General features: G+C 51.3%; 1 protein-coding gene across 6 annotated transcripts in view; it reads left to right on the top strand.

The window, feature by feature from the left end:
• LRRC25 (leucine rich repeat containing 25) overlaps positions 1–13473 on the top strand; it is a 28335-nt gene that overhangs the window by 11199 nt on the left and 3663 nt on the right. For 4 of the 6 annotated variants that reach the window (XM_069590364.1, XM_069590365.1, XM_069590367.1 and 1 more), the window contains one exon: positions 13142–13292. The gene's annotated coding sequence lies outside the window, so the exon portion shown is untranslated. Of the gene's footprint in view, positions 1–12103; positions 13293–13473 lie in introns of those variants that run through there. The other 2 variants (XM_069590362.1, XM_069590363.1) reach the window with 2 other exon arrangements.

Genomic DNA, 13473 nt, shown 5'->3' on the forward strand with positions numbered 1-13473 from the left:
GCCTGGAAAATCCCATGGACGGAGGAGCCTGGGTAGGCTGCAGTCCATGGGGTCGCACAGAGTCGGACACGACTGAAGCGACTTAGCAGCAGCAGCAGCCTGGTCAGTTCTGGTCTCTCCTTCGGCCTTTGGCCGCAGTATTCCTTGTTCTCGCCACCCCCACTTCTCTTCTTCCTCTCTCTCTTCCCTCTTCCCCTCCCCTTCTTCTCCTCCGGCTCTCCCTCCCCTTTCCTCCTCGCCTTCCCTGGCCATCTCCTCCAGATTACTGGTTCTGCACTAGCCTTGGTTGTCACTGTTATGATAAAATAATGCCTAAGTCATCCGTTGGCAGCCCTCGCCTCCCTCTGAATCTGCCCTCCCTGCAGACACAGCGGTAGGGGTTCATGAATATGTTGCTTGCATCGTTGGGAAGGCTAGTTTGGGTTTTCCCGTTGGTGGGTTTCCTCTCCACGGGAGATGGGTGCAGCCCGTTAACGGGATGGGATAGGGGTCCAGGTAGGGTCCAGGATCCGAACCCGAGACCCCTTCAGCCCCTCCCCAGCCGAGTGTGGGAGACGGCCACAGCTGGGAGCAGGGTCTGCGCCATGAGACGTTTCCTCTCAGAAGCTGTAATTATGGGTAATTTTCTAACTGCAACACAAAAATTAAAACCCAAACACCATCGGGAGGGAAGAAGCCATGGCAGCTGGCGGGCACCGGGGCAGGCTGAGCTGCGGGTTCTGGCCTAGACCTGGGGGCTGGGGGGCGGAGCGAAGGAACACAGGGTGGAGGGTCGCTGAGACAGGCTGAACTCTGCAGAGCCAGCAAGCCCTTGTAGCCTCGGGTTATGCCCCAAATCGATCACCTGGAGGCGGAACTCCCCGGCTGGAGGGTCTCCACCTGGGGTTGGAAACCTGGCGGTGCCGGGCCAGCTGGAGCCGATTGAAGCTCAGCCCCCAGGCTCTCGGTGTCTTAAGAAACTCCAGGCGAGAGGAGGGACACTGGGGGAATGAGTGGACGCGCCTCAGTCTGACCTACAGACTGCCCCTCCCCCGCCACACCCTATTCATCTTCCACAAAGCTTAATCTGAGCCAGTACACAGACTGCCCCGCTTCCAGCACTTTCCTTGGCTCCGCAACCCGCAAATCAAGACCCCGCCTCTCCGCCCTGCCCTTTCCAGAGTCAGACTAATCAGTAGGAATTGGTGCACCCAGCTCTGATAATCCCGTAAATCCTCCCAGCAGCCTCAGGAGAGAGGCAGCCTTTTGTTTTCCCTCCCCATGTTACAGAATGGGAAGACCGAGGCTCAGAAAGGCATAGAGATCCATGGAACGCCCAGAGGCAGCACCTCGCTCACTGGAGCGCCCTCAGCTCCCACCGGATCTAGAACACGCTGGGAAATTGGAGGCATTTTGTGGAGATTCCAAGAGCAAGGAAGGGAGGAATGGGGGAGGGAGAAACCTATAGGAGCTGCAGAGAAAGTTCTGCAGGTAAAACTGAAGCTCAGAGCCAGGAAGCAACTTGCCCGGGACACAGTAGAGAGTGGAGGCACTGGGTCCCACTTTGGCGTCCCCTGGCAATGCCCCTCCGTCACCTCCTCTTTGAAGCTCCCCCTCTTTTCCTGTGGTGGAGGCGTTTCCATGGCAACCCAAAGGCCCAAGATTCCCAGGCAGTACCGGGGGAATGCTGGGGATGCTGGGCTCTAGACAGGAAGGACCCTACCGAAGACTCAGGTTCAGTGCACAGGGCTGATACACTAGAGAGGCTTTTCTTCCCCTTTGAGGGGCTTCCCTGGTGGCTCAGCTGGTAGAGAATCTGCCTGCAATGCGGAGACCTGGGTTCGATCCCTGGGTTGGGAAGATCCCCTGGAGAAGGGAACTCCAGTACTCTGGCCTGGAGAATTCCACGGACTATACAGTCCATGGGGTGGCAAAGAGTCGGACACGACTGAGTGACTTTCATTTTCACTTCACTTTTCTCTGCTGAATAACAGCACTGAGGAGTAGATGCTTGCTAAGCACCAGAACCTGGTTACTTCTGTTCATACCACTGTTGCAGGCATGCAGCTCATTTTCCCACCCCCAAAGCCTCAGCAGGGTTTGTCCCCCCGGCCTCCCACACCCTGCCCAGCCCTTCCCCTAGCCAGCCTCTCCTTGTCCCAGAGGCCCTCCAACCATCTGCGGCACATTGCTGTGTTGGATTTCCCGCCAATCATGGTTTTGCACATCGATTGCCCATGTCCCCAGTAACCCATGAGTTCTAGGAGGGCAGAGAATTCTATGATTTTGTTCAGTGCTGTGTCCCTAGCACTTAGAACAAGTCTTGACATACAGGAGGCGTTTGATAAATACCTGTTGCTGAACCAGTGTCCCCTGTGCCTGTGCTGGGAGTGGGGGGCAACACAGATCGTCACCTGAGGGCGACCCAGACCATCTTGACCTTGCCCCACCCTTCCCATTTTGGTCGAGTTGGAGTCGGGATCAGAGTGAGAGGGACCAGGACTTCCCTGGTGGTACAGTGGATAAGAACCCGCCAGCCCATGCAGGGTACACTGGGCATCCCTGATCTGGAAAGATTCTGCATGTCTCAAGCAACTAAAGCCCATGGGCCATAACCACTCTAGAACCTAGGAGCCACAACTTAATAAGCCTCTGTGCTGTAACTACTGAAGCCCCCCTCCCCCAGGGTCCACATGCTGCTACTACTGAAGCGCCTGTGCCTAGAGCCTGTGCTCTGCAAGAGAAGCCCGTGCACCACAAGGAAGAGTAACTCCTGCGCCCAGCAACTAGAGAAAGACCTGGTGCAGCAAGGAAGACCCAACAAAGCCAAAATAAATACATTTTTTAAAGGAAAAAAAAAAAGGTGGGCGGGACCAATTTTTTGCCTCTGTTAAGGCCACCCAGATTGCAATCCCGAGTGTAACCACACGGGGGCAGCAGAGACTCGCAAGTTCGATTTGGGGGACCTGGCAGGCCCCGCCTTAGCGCCCCTTTGGAGTGGCTCTTGAGACCCCAAGTTTCAGGCTTGTAACCTAGTCCACCCCTTCTTGATCTAGCCCATGCATCCAAGTAGGTTTCCAAATATATATTTACGTATTTATGTGCCAAATTAGTTCATGGCACAAACGAAGAAAAAATCAACTCAGTTCTCCCATCCCTTCAAAAAAACGTTCCTATTTTGAGCTCTTGGCTGCGCATCTCCTGTTTTTTTTCTCGAGAGGCCTTGATTAACTCTCTTCAAAACTGCAAACCTCCCTGTCTTGCTCTCTGAATCTCTCAAATTCTGCTTAACTTTTCCTCTCCAGGACTGTTATTTCCTAACCTCTTTGAAATTTACTAATTTACAGTTCATCGCGTCTCCCCTCGCCACCCCCGAATGTCAGCTTTCCAAGGGCCGAAGTTTTGCTGCATCCAGCGGACGCTCAGTAATAGTTTTGGAACGAAGGCAGAAATCTTACACAACTGTAAGAAACAGATAAAACAAAACCTAGCAGATAAAGCTAAATAACCTTCTTAACCCGCCTCCACGCCCCCCCCCCTCCCCCGCAGGCAGTCACTACCAGGAAGTCAAGTCTAAACCCGCACATCCAGGAGCAACAGATTACCACCCTGTGCCATTCAGCGGCTCTGCACAGTCTCCCGGGTAGATCCAGACAAATGAACTTGTCTGAGCACAGTGCCGGCTAATGGTCAACCACACGACTCGGGGGCTTACTGTAGAGCCTTGGGCAAGCTACTCAACACACTGTGGCTCGGTTTCCCCATCTGTAAAATGGGGCGGGGAGGATAATGATGCTTCCTGCCTCAAGATCATGTGAAGATGACATCACTTAATGGTGCTTAAATAGCCAGTGCTTGGCTGCTGCAATTTATCATTCTTAGAATGTTTCAAAAATATGACTGCTTATAGTATTCCTTCATAGTCCTCCGCCTATTTTTTTTTTTTCAATTTTTAAGTATTTATTTGACTGCAGTTGGGTCTTTGTTGCAGCACGTGGTTCCCTGACCAGGGATTGAACCTTGGCCCTCCTGCATTGGAAGCGAGAAGCTGTAGTTACTGGACCAGTGGGGAAGTCCCAGTCGTCCACCTATCTTAATTTGGGGTCCCGTAGGAGTAGGCCAAAGGCTTTGGCATAGTCAATAAAGCAGAAATAGATGTTTCTCTGGAACTCTCTCGCTTTTTCGATGATCCAGGAGGTGTTGGCAATTTGATCTCTGGTTCCTCTGCCTTTTCTGAAACCAGCTTGAACATCTGGAATTTCACGGTTCATGTATTGCTGAAGCCTGGCTTGGAGAATTTTGAGCATTACTTTACTAGCATGTGAGATGAGTGCCATTGTGCAGTAGTTTGAGCATTCTTTGGCATTGCCTTTCTTTGGGATTGGAATGAAAACTGACCTTTTCCAGTCCTGTGGCCACTGTTGAGTTTTCCAGATTTGCTGGCATATTGAGTGCAGCACTTTCACAGCATCATCTTTCAGGATTTGAAAGAGCTCCACTGGAATTCCATCACCTCCACTAGCTTTGTTCGTAGTGATGCTTTCTAAGGCCCACTTGACTTCACATTCGAAGATGTCTGACCCTAGGTGAGTGATCACACCATCATGATTATCTGGGTCATGAAGACCTTTTTTGTACAGTTCTTCTGCGTATTCTTGCCACCTCTTCTTAATATCTTCTGCTTCTGTTAGGTCCATACCAGTTCTGTCCTTTATCGAGCCCATCTTTGCATGAAATGTTCCCTTGGTATCTCTAATTTTTTTGAAGAGATCTCTAGTCTTTCCCATTCTGTTGTTTTCCTCTATTTCTTTGCATTGATCGCTGAGGAAGGCTTTCTTATCTCTTCTTGCTATTCTTTGGAACTCTGCATTCAGATGCTTATATCTTTCCTTTTCTCCTTTGCACAATAAACTGTGGAAAATTCTGAAAGAGATGGGAATACCAGACCACCTGACCTGCCTCTTGAGAAACCTGTATGCAGGTCAGGAGGCAACAGTTAGAACTGGGCATGGGACAACAGACTGGTTCCAAATAGGAAAAGGAGTACGTCAAGGCTGTATATTGTCACCCTGCTTATTTAACTTATATGCAGAGTACATCATGAGAAACGCTGGGCTGGAAGAAGCACAGCTCTGGAATCAAGATTGCCGGGAGAAATATCAATAACCTCAGATATGCAGATGACACCACCCTTATGGCAGAAAGGGAAGAGGAACTAAAAAGCCTCTAGATGAAAGTGAAAGTGGAGAGTGAAAAAGTTGGCTTAAAGCTCAACATCCAGAAAACGAAGATCATGGCATCTGGTCCCATCACTTCGTGGCAAATAGATGAGGAAACAGTGTCAGACTTTATTTTGGGGGGCTCCAAACTCACTGCAGCCATGAAATTAAAAGACGCTTACTCCTTGGAAGAAAAGTTATGACCAACCTAGATAGTATATTGAAAAGCAGAGACGTTACTTTGCCAACAAAGGTCCATCTAGTCAAGGCTATGGTTTTTCCGGTGGTCATATATGGATGTGAGAGTTGGACTGTGAAGAAAGCTGAGCGCTGAAGAATTGATGCTTTTGAACTGTGGTGTTGGAGAAGACTCTTGAGAGTCCCTTGGACTGCAAGGAGATCCAACCAGTCCATTCTGAAGGAGACCAGCCTTGGGATTTCTTTGGAAGGAATGATGCTAAAGCTGAAACTCCAGTACTTTGGCCACCTCATTCGAAGAGTTGACTCATTGGAAAAGACTCTGATGCTGGGAGGGATTGGGGGCAGGAGGAGAAGGGGACGACAGAGAATGAGATGGTTGGATGGCATCACTGACTCGATGGACGTGAGTCTGAGTGAACTCCGGGAGTTGGTAAGGGAGGTCTGGCGAGCTGCGATTCATGAGGTCGCAAGGAGTCGGACACGACTGAGTGACTGAACTGAACTGAGGAGCAGGCCAATGGAGAAGGCAATGGCACCCCACTCCAGTACTCTTGCCTGGAAAATCCCATGGACCGAGGAGCTTGGTGGGCTGCCGTCTATGGGGTCGCACAGAATCGGACACGACTGAAGCGACTTGGCAGCAGCGGGAGTAGGCCAAAGATCGGAATTAAACAGAGGAATTATCTGGAAAGAAATCCTGGTCCAGGTGAGAAGAGAGACGGTGGCTGCAGGGGCGCCAATGAGCAGACTCCACAGGGCCGCGTTCCCAGGAGGCCCTGGGGAGCCCGCGCCTCCGAGACTTCCTACCTGAGGAAGGAGGGGGCTGAGGCGTTTCTAATCAACTCTCCTTCGGTCTGTGGTCAGGGTTGCTCCCAGGAGAGCAGTCTGGGCCATCGGCGTGGCCCTTTGTGACCAGAGCAACCTCAGCAAAGAAATGCCCCTCAGGCAGGTGGAGCGCGGTTGCTGACCGCAGCTGCCCTGGTGCCACGTTTTGTTTGCCAGCCCCTCTCCCAGAGGCTTTTTGTGGCTTCTAAATTTTTACTATCACCAGCGAAGCCGTGTGACCTCAAACAAGGTCTTTCCATTTCTTTGAAAATCAAGCTTGGCCTTCTGAATTCGGTTTTTGTGCCTGATGGACCGTTTACCTCTCCCCCACCCTTGGGACCCTCAGCTGCTGTTCGCGTCACACACGTCCGGGTATCCCTCACATGCTCACGCCCACCTCTGTCTCCCAGTCCTTTCCTATAGTTGTTTTACAAAGGAGGAAAGGTACTGGCCCCAGGACACACAGCAGTGAAGTGGCTGAACGAACCTGTCACCGTTTGCTGGATTAATGCACAGAGATCGCAGTTGCTCGGGCTTGCTCACCCCCCAGGTTTGTCCCTAAGTTGGCTTGGCCATCTTAGCCCAGCATTCGGGCTTCGTACCTGCCAACTCCATAGCCGCTCTGATGCCTCAAGATCCCCAGGGCTTGTAAACAGCTTCCACTGTGCCCCGGCTGCCTAGCACCCTGCCCTCCACCCTCCCTGGGGTGAAACTGGACGCTGAGAGTAGCTAGACCAAGGCCAGGGGATAGAGGGGTTGGTGGTTCAAAGGCCGTCACAGGGGACTTCCCTGGTGGTCCATCGGTTAAGAATCTGCCTGCCACCGCTGAAGACAGGTTTGATCCCTGGTCCAGGAAGCCTCCACTTGCGGAGGGGCAACTAAGGCTATGGCGCCACAACTCCTGAAGCCCGAGTGCCTAACGCGCATGCTCCGCACAAGAGCGGTCACCGCGACTAGAGAGGCAGCAACCAAGAGCCCGAGCGGCCGGAAATAAAGAAATAATAACATTTAAAAGCTTAGCTACGAAGGCTGTCACAGGAGGAAAGGCGGAGGCAGGAAGGGGCTGGGGCCGGGTATGTGGAGGCCTGGCCCTGGGGAGGCTCGAGGTGGAGAGGGGCTGGGTCTGGATGAGTGAGTGCCCGGGGACAGGGCTGGAGCTGGATGTGCGGGAGGGGAAGCCCTTGGCCCCACTCTCCAGACTAGGGGCCTTTGGGAGCAAACCGAGGCCACACCTAGCCCAGGGTGGTTACAGGGAGATCAAAAGGTGTTGGGTGCATGTGACCGAATCGAGGGACCACGAGTGGGTGACCCCAAGGCTGGGTTACCCCAGACAACCCCCTGCATCTCTGTTTTTGTCTTTGAGGGAGACCTCTGAATCTTTCTAGGTATCTCTGGGGTCTTTGGGATGTCTGAATTTTTGTGGGTATCTGGGAGTTTCTGAGGGGCTTCCCAGGTGGCTCAGTGGTAGAGAATCCACCTGCCGAAACGGGAGCTGCAGGAGACTCTGGTTCAATCCCTGGGTCGGGAAGATGCCCTGGAGGAGGAAGTAACAACCCACTCCAGTATTCTTGCCTGGGAAATCCCATAGACAGATGAGCCCGGTGGGCTACATACAGTCTGTGGGGTTGCAAAGGGTCGGACAGACTAAGCGACTGAGCATGCACACATGGGGGTTTCAGAAGGTCTCTAGAAGTCTTGGAGGCTCTCCGAGGTCTCTGCACTGACAGGCTGGGCTGCCTGGGACTCAGATCAGCAAGAAGGGGAGTATGAGGATGTGTCTTCTGGAAGTTTCCGGTTCCTCCAGCCAGGGTGGGGGCCGCATATCCTAGAACCGCCCCTCTTCCCACAGCCTACCCATGGCCTGCAGGGGGCAGCAGCAGGGAGGGCCAGGCCCCAGCCCCCGCCCCCTCCCCATACCCATCTCTACCACCCGCTCTCTCAGGCCCCAAGCCTGCTTGTCTCTCCCCAACCCCCACGTCAACCCTGAGTGCCTAACCCTATTTCCTCATTTCCCTCACTTCGTTTCCTCATTTCCTTCTAGTCTAAGGGGCCTCAGCATTGGAATCCACCCAGAGCCGCAGCTGACTGGTGCCCCTGGGTCCCTCTCCTGAAAGCCCGAGTGCTTGTCTGGGCCTGTTGGCTGATCTCAATGTTGGCATCGAACGTTCTGCCTGCGATTTGTATTCACATGATATGATGAGATTCTAAGGGAAAAATATAAAAACACGCATGGGGAACCTGTTCCTCCCATCCATCTGCCACTAAGAAGTAACCCCAGGGTATTTGTTTTTCCTGTTTCATCAGAAGTCTTTTTTAGGAAGCTGCTTTAAATTTTTTTACTTATTTGTTCCAATTAACACACTCACTGAGAGGCATTTGCTCTCACCTAGATCCACTCTCGCCCCAGGGCTTTTGCACTGGCTATTATCCCCCAGATGCCCTGCCCCATCCCTTTACTTAAACAAGCTCCTTTATTCTTTGCAATAAAGTCTCCTTCGATCATTGGATTAAAATGTTGTCGCCGTCCCTGCTTGCCTCCCCACTTCATTTTCTCTGGCACCTGTCACACATTTTCTTGCCGGATTTTGCATGTTGCCCGTTTCCCTGACGCTACAAGAACTCCACAGGGACTGGGAATTGTCTTGTCCTTGGCTTTATCTGCAGCTCTTGGACCAGCGCCTGGCACACAGTAGGAGCTCAATAAAGGCCTATGGAGTAAGTGAACGAGTGTTTCCTTATTGTTTCAGAGGTCTATAACTTCATTTTCATGACTCTGTGGCATCTCCCAGGGGTAAATAACCGTTACTGATCTAACCAACTCCTTAGGTTGCTTCTGATTTTTTTTTTTAAATAAAATAAAGAGTACCGCAGTGAATCACGGCTATGCTTTTTGCCTTTTTTAAAAAAATGTATTGAAGTATAGTTGATTCACAACGTCACGTAAGTTTCAAGTGCCTTTTTGTTTTTAATTGTGCAAAAGTACATTTAACATAAAATTTATAATTGTTCCCACTTTAGAGTGAGCAAGGCAGTGATTTTTATTACATTCACAGTGTCATGCAACCATCCCTCTGTATGGTTCCAGAACATTTTATTACCCCAAAAGGAAATTCCGTGCACACTAGCAGTCACTCCCATTCCCCCTCCCCAGCCCCTGACAATCACAGATCTACTATCTGTCTCTGTGGATCTGACTGTTCTAGACATTTCCTATCAATGAAATCATACATTGTGTGGTCTTTTGTGTGTGGCTTCACTCACCCAGCACAATGTTTTTGAGGTTCATCCACGACATAGGGTATGTCAGAGCATCACTCCTTTTTCAAAAAATTGATTTATTTAATTGGAGGCTAATTACTTTACAATATTGTAGTGGTTTTGCCATACATTGACATGAATCAGCCATGGGTCATCCTGACCCCCCTCCCACCTCCCTCCCCATCCCATCCCTCAGGGTCATCCCAGTGCACCAGCCCTGAGCACCCTGTCTCATGCATCGAACCTGGACTGGGGGATCTATTTCACATATGGTAATATACATGTTTCAATGCTATCTCTCAAATCATCCCACCCTCACCTTCTCCCACAGAATCCAAAAGTCTGTTCTTTAAATCTGTGTCTCTTTTGCTGTCTCGCATACAGGGTTATCATTACCATCTTTCTAAATTCCATATATATGCGTTAGTGTATTGTATTGGTGTTTTTCTTTCTGGCTTACTTCACTCTGTATAATCGGCTCCAGTTTCATTCACCTCATTAGAATTGATTCAAATGTATTCTTTTTAATGGCTGAGTAATACTCCATTGTGTATCTGTACCACAGCTTTCTTATCCATTCGTCTGCTGATGGACATCTAGGTTGCTTCCATGTCCTGGCCATTATAAACAGTGCTGTGATGAACACTGGGGTACATGTGTCTTTTTGAATTCTGGTTTCCTCGGTGTGTATGCCCAGCAGTGGGATTGCTGGGTCATACGGCAGTTCTATTTCCAGTTTTTAAAGGAATCTCCACACTGTTCTCCATAGCGGTTGTACTAGTTTGCATTCCCAGCAACAGTGTAAGAGGGTTCCCTTTTCTCTGAACCCTCTCCAGCATTTATTGCTTGTAGACTTTTGGATCGCAGCCGTTCTGACTGGCGTGAAATGGTACCTCATTGTGGTTTTGATTTGCATTTCTCTGATAAGTAGTGATGTTGAGCATCTTTTCACGTGCTTGTTAGCCGTCTGTATGTCTTCTTTGGAAAAATGTCTATTTAGTTCTTTGGCCCATTTTTTGATTGGGTCGTTTATTTTTCTGGAATTGAGCTGCATGAGCTGCTTATATATTTTTGAGATTAATTCTTTGCCAGTTGCTTCATTTGCTATTATTTTCTCCCATTCTGAAGGCTGTCTTTTCACCTTGCTTATAGTTCCCTTCATTGTGCAACAGCTTTTAAGTTTAATTAGGTCCCATTTGCTTATTTTTGCTTTTATTTCCATTACTCTGGGAGGTGGGTCATAGAGGCTCCTGCTGTGATTTAGAGCATCACTCCTTTTTAAAGTTTATTCATTTGGCTTCGCTGGGTCTTAGTTGCGGCAAGTAGAATCTTCAGCTGAGGCATTCAGGGTCTTCCCTTCGAGGTATGCAAACTCTTAGTTGTGGCATGTGGGATCCAGTTCCTCAACCAGGAACGGAACCCAAGCTCCTTCATTGGGAGTGCTGCGTCTTAGCCACTGGACCACCAGGGAGGTCCCAGAGCTTCATTCCTTTTTTAAAATGTGTGTATTTACTTTTGGCTGTGTGGGTCTCTGCTGCTGCGAGCGGGCCTTCTCTAGCTGTGAGCGGAGGCTCCCCTTCATTGCGGTGCACAGGCTTCTCATTGCGGCGGCTCCTCTCGCTGCAGAGCGTGGGCTCTAGGACTCTCCGGCTTCCGTACTTGAAGCTCCCAGGCTCTAGTGCGCAGGTTCAATAGTTGCGGTGCGTGAGCTTAGTTGCTTTGCCGCATGTGGGATCTTCCCGGACCAGGAACTGAACCCGTGTTTCCTGAATTGGCAGGTGGATTCTTTACCTCTGAACCACCAGGGAAGCCCCAACATCATCCCTTTTTATGGACAAATAATATTCACTGTATAGATGGACCACATTTAGTTTATCCCCTCACCAGTTCGCGCTCCTATCATTTTGTAAACACTCACCTATTGGAGAGTCCCAGGAGTGGGATGCTGGATCTGAGGGCCCGGGCATTCAAAATGCCCGTCACAGGACGCCTTCCATTGCTCTGAGCTACTGATGCGCCCCCAGCAGCGTGTGGGGCTGCTTGTCTGCCCACATCCTGGCCAGCTCAGGGGCTCATCACACTTTTGAATTTTTGCACATCTGATAAATACGCAAAACTCCTCTGAGTTTGAAGATAGAAAAGGGCAGAGTCTGAGGAGAGGGGAAAGCATGGGGGAGTAGACTCCAGCCTTCCAGAGTCCAGGAGAAGACTCTTGACATTTATCCCATTTACAGATGTGGAAACTACGATAAAGAACAGTTAAGGTCAAGCCGTGAGCCAGGGGCTGGAAAGGATTTGAACCTGGTCTGCCTAAAGCCAGGACCCCAGTGAGGCAGAGACCCTCTCCCAGCCCACCTGTGCCCATTCCCTCCTCGAGCCCTCATTTTATTTTTTTCCATGCCACAGATGATGGGATGGTTGGATGGCATCATCAAGTCAATGGACATGAGTTTGAGCAAATTCTGGGAAGTGGTGAAGGACAGGGAAGCCTGGAGTGCTGCAGTCCATGGGTCGCAAAGAGTCGGACACGCCTGAGTGACTGAATAACAATGTGGCGTGACTAGAGATTGAACCTGTGTCCCTTGCATTGACAGCACTGAGTTTTAGCCACTGGACCACCAGGGCAGTCCCCCCCAGTGTCTCTTGTGTTACTATTCCCGGGATCTGACTCAGGCTGCCCTCTGCTCCTGAGACTGCAGACTCCTGGAAGGGTTCCCCACCTCCAGAGCCCAGGCTCACTCCAGAAGAATCTTTTCACACAGTGCCCCTGCCCTGCTCACACACCTGCCTTGGCCCTGGGAATAAAGCCTGGCTTTGGAGGCCTTCGCCGCCTGGCCCCCACCCATCGCCAGTTCCTCCACTTAGCCTCGCCCCTCCAGCCACTCCACTCCTAACGAGGCTGCCACTCTTAACCACTGTATCCCAGGCGGGCATGTCTTCTCAAGCGACAGGACCTGTGCTCCTGCTGCGGCTTCTCGCTGCAGTCTGCGACACGTTCATTTCTGCCTGCGACTGCAACTCTTCCTCCAAGCCCCAGACTCAAAGTCCTCTTCCCCAGCGAGCCCTCCTCTCAATGCTCCCCCACAGCATGTTCATACACAAGGAGAGTTCTGAGTCTGTGGGAGAGGGTAAGAGCTTGGAAAATCAAGGGCAGGTTTTAGGAATCCTTGGCAAACTCCCATTCATGTGTTGAAACCCCACCTCTAATGCCTCCTTCTCCAGGAAACCTTCCAGTACTCTGACCCTCACTCCGACCTTGACCTGACTCCGTCAGACTGGGGATGTCTGTTTCCAGCTTTATCTTTTTCCAAGACTGGCTGCTCCTAGAGATACCGAACGGGGGGCGGAGCCTCTTGGGGGGCTCACCATGGATAATGTTTGTTGAATGAATAAATGAATGCATGGGTTGGGAGTCAACTGAGCTGAGACTGGGAAGTGAGAGTGAGTTGATGAGGTAGCAGTTAGTTGGGGTGTCACTGGGGGACATATAGTCATTGGGTCTCAGCAAGAAGGAAGGAGGCCTCCCGCCCCTGCCCCTCCCGTGAGAATCCCGATTCTTGAGGCCTTCCGCGGGAGCAGAGCGGGGGCGGGTCTCTGGGTCTTCTTTATTCTTCCCCTCGGCACTTCACTCGGCACAAGTTCCTCTTCCCCATGAGCAGCTCGGTGCAGAGCGCGAGGAGCGCCAGGCATAGCAGTGGATCGGAAGCCGGGGAGGGTCGGACCCTCTGACCCCCGCGTCCAGGTGAGCCACCACGCTGCCGGCAACTTCCAGCAAGACCGAGGCCAAGGCCGGGCAGTAGGACCAGAAAGGTAGGAAGGAGGCATTGGAACTTGGGTCTGTGCAAACCAGAGCCGGTGGGGGGGGGGGAGGGGGTGGTGGGGCGGGGGGTACTCGTCAGCACCCCACCCCAAGACTCTCAGACCCAGACTCCCAGTCTCCTGCAGTTCGGAAGAAAGGCAGAGGGGCGGGGTCGTTTCTGGGGCAACAGCT

Source organism: Ovis canadensis, chromosome 5, assembly GCF_042477335.2.
Source record: "Ovis canadensis isolate MfBH-ARS-UI-01 breed Bighorn chromosome 5, ARS-UI_OviCan_v2, whole genome shotgun sequence".
Classification (NCBI taxonomy): Eukaryota; Metazoa; Chordata; class Mammalia; order Artiodactyla; family Bovidae; genus Ovis; species Ovis canadensis.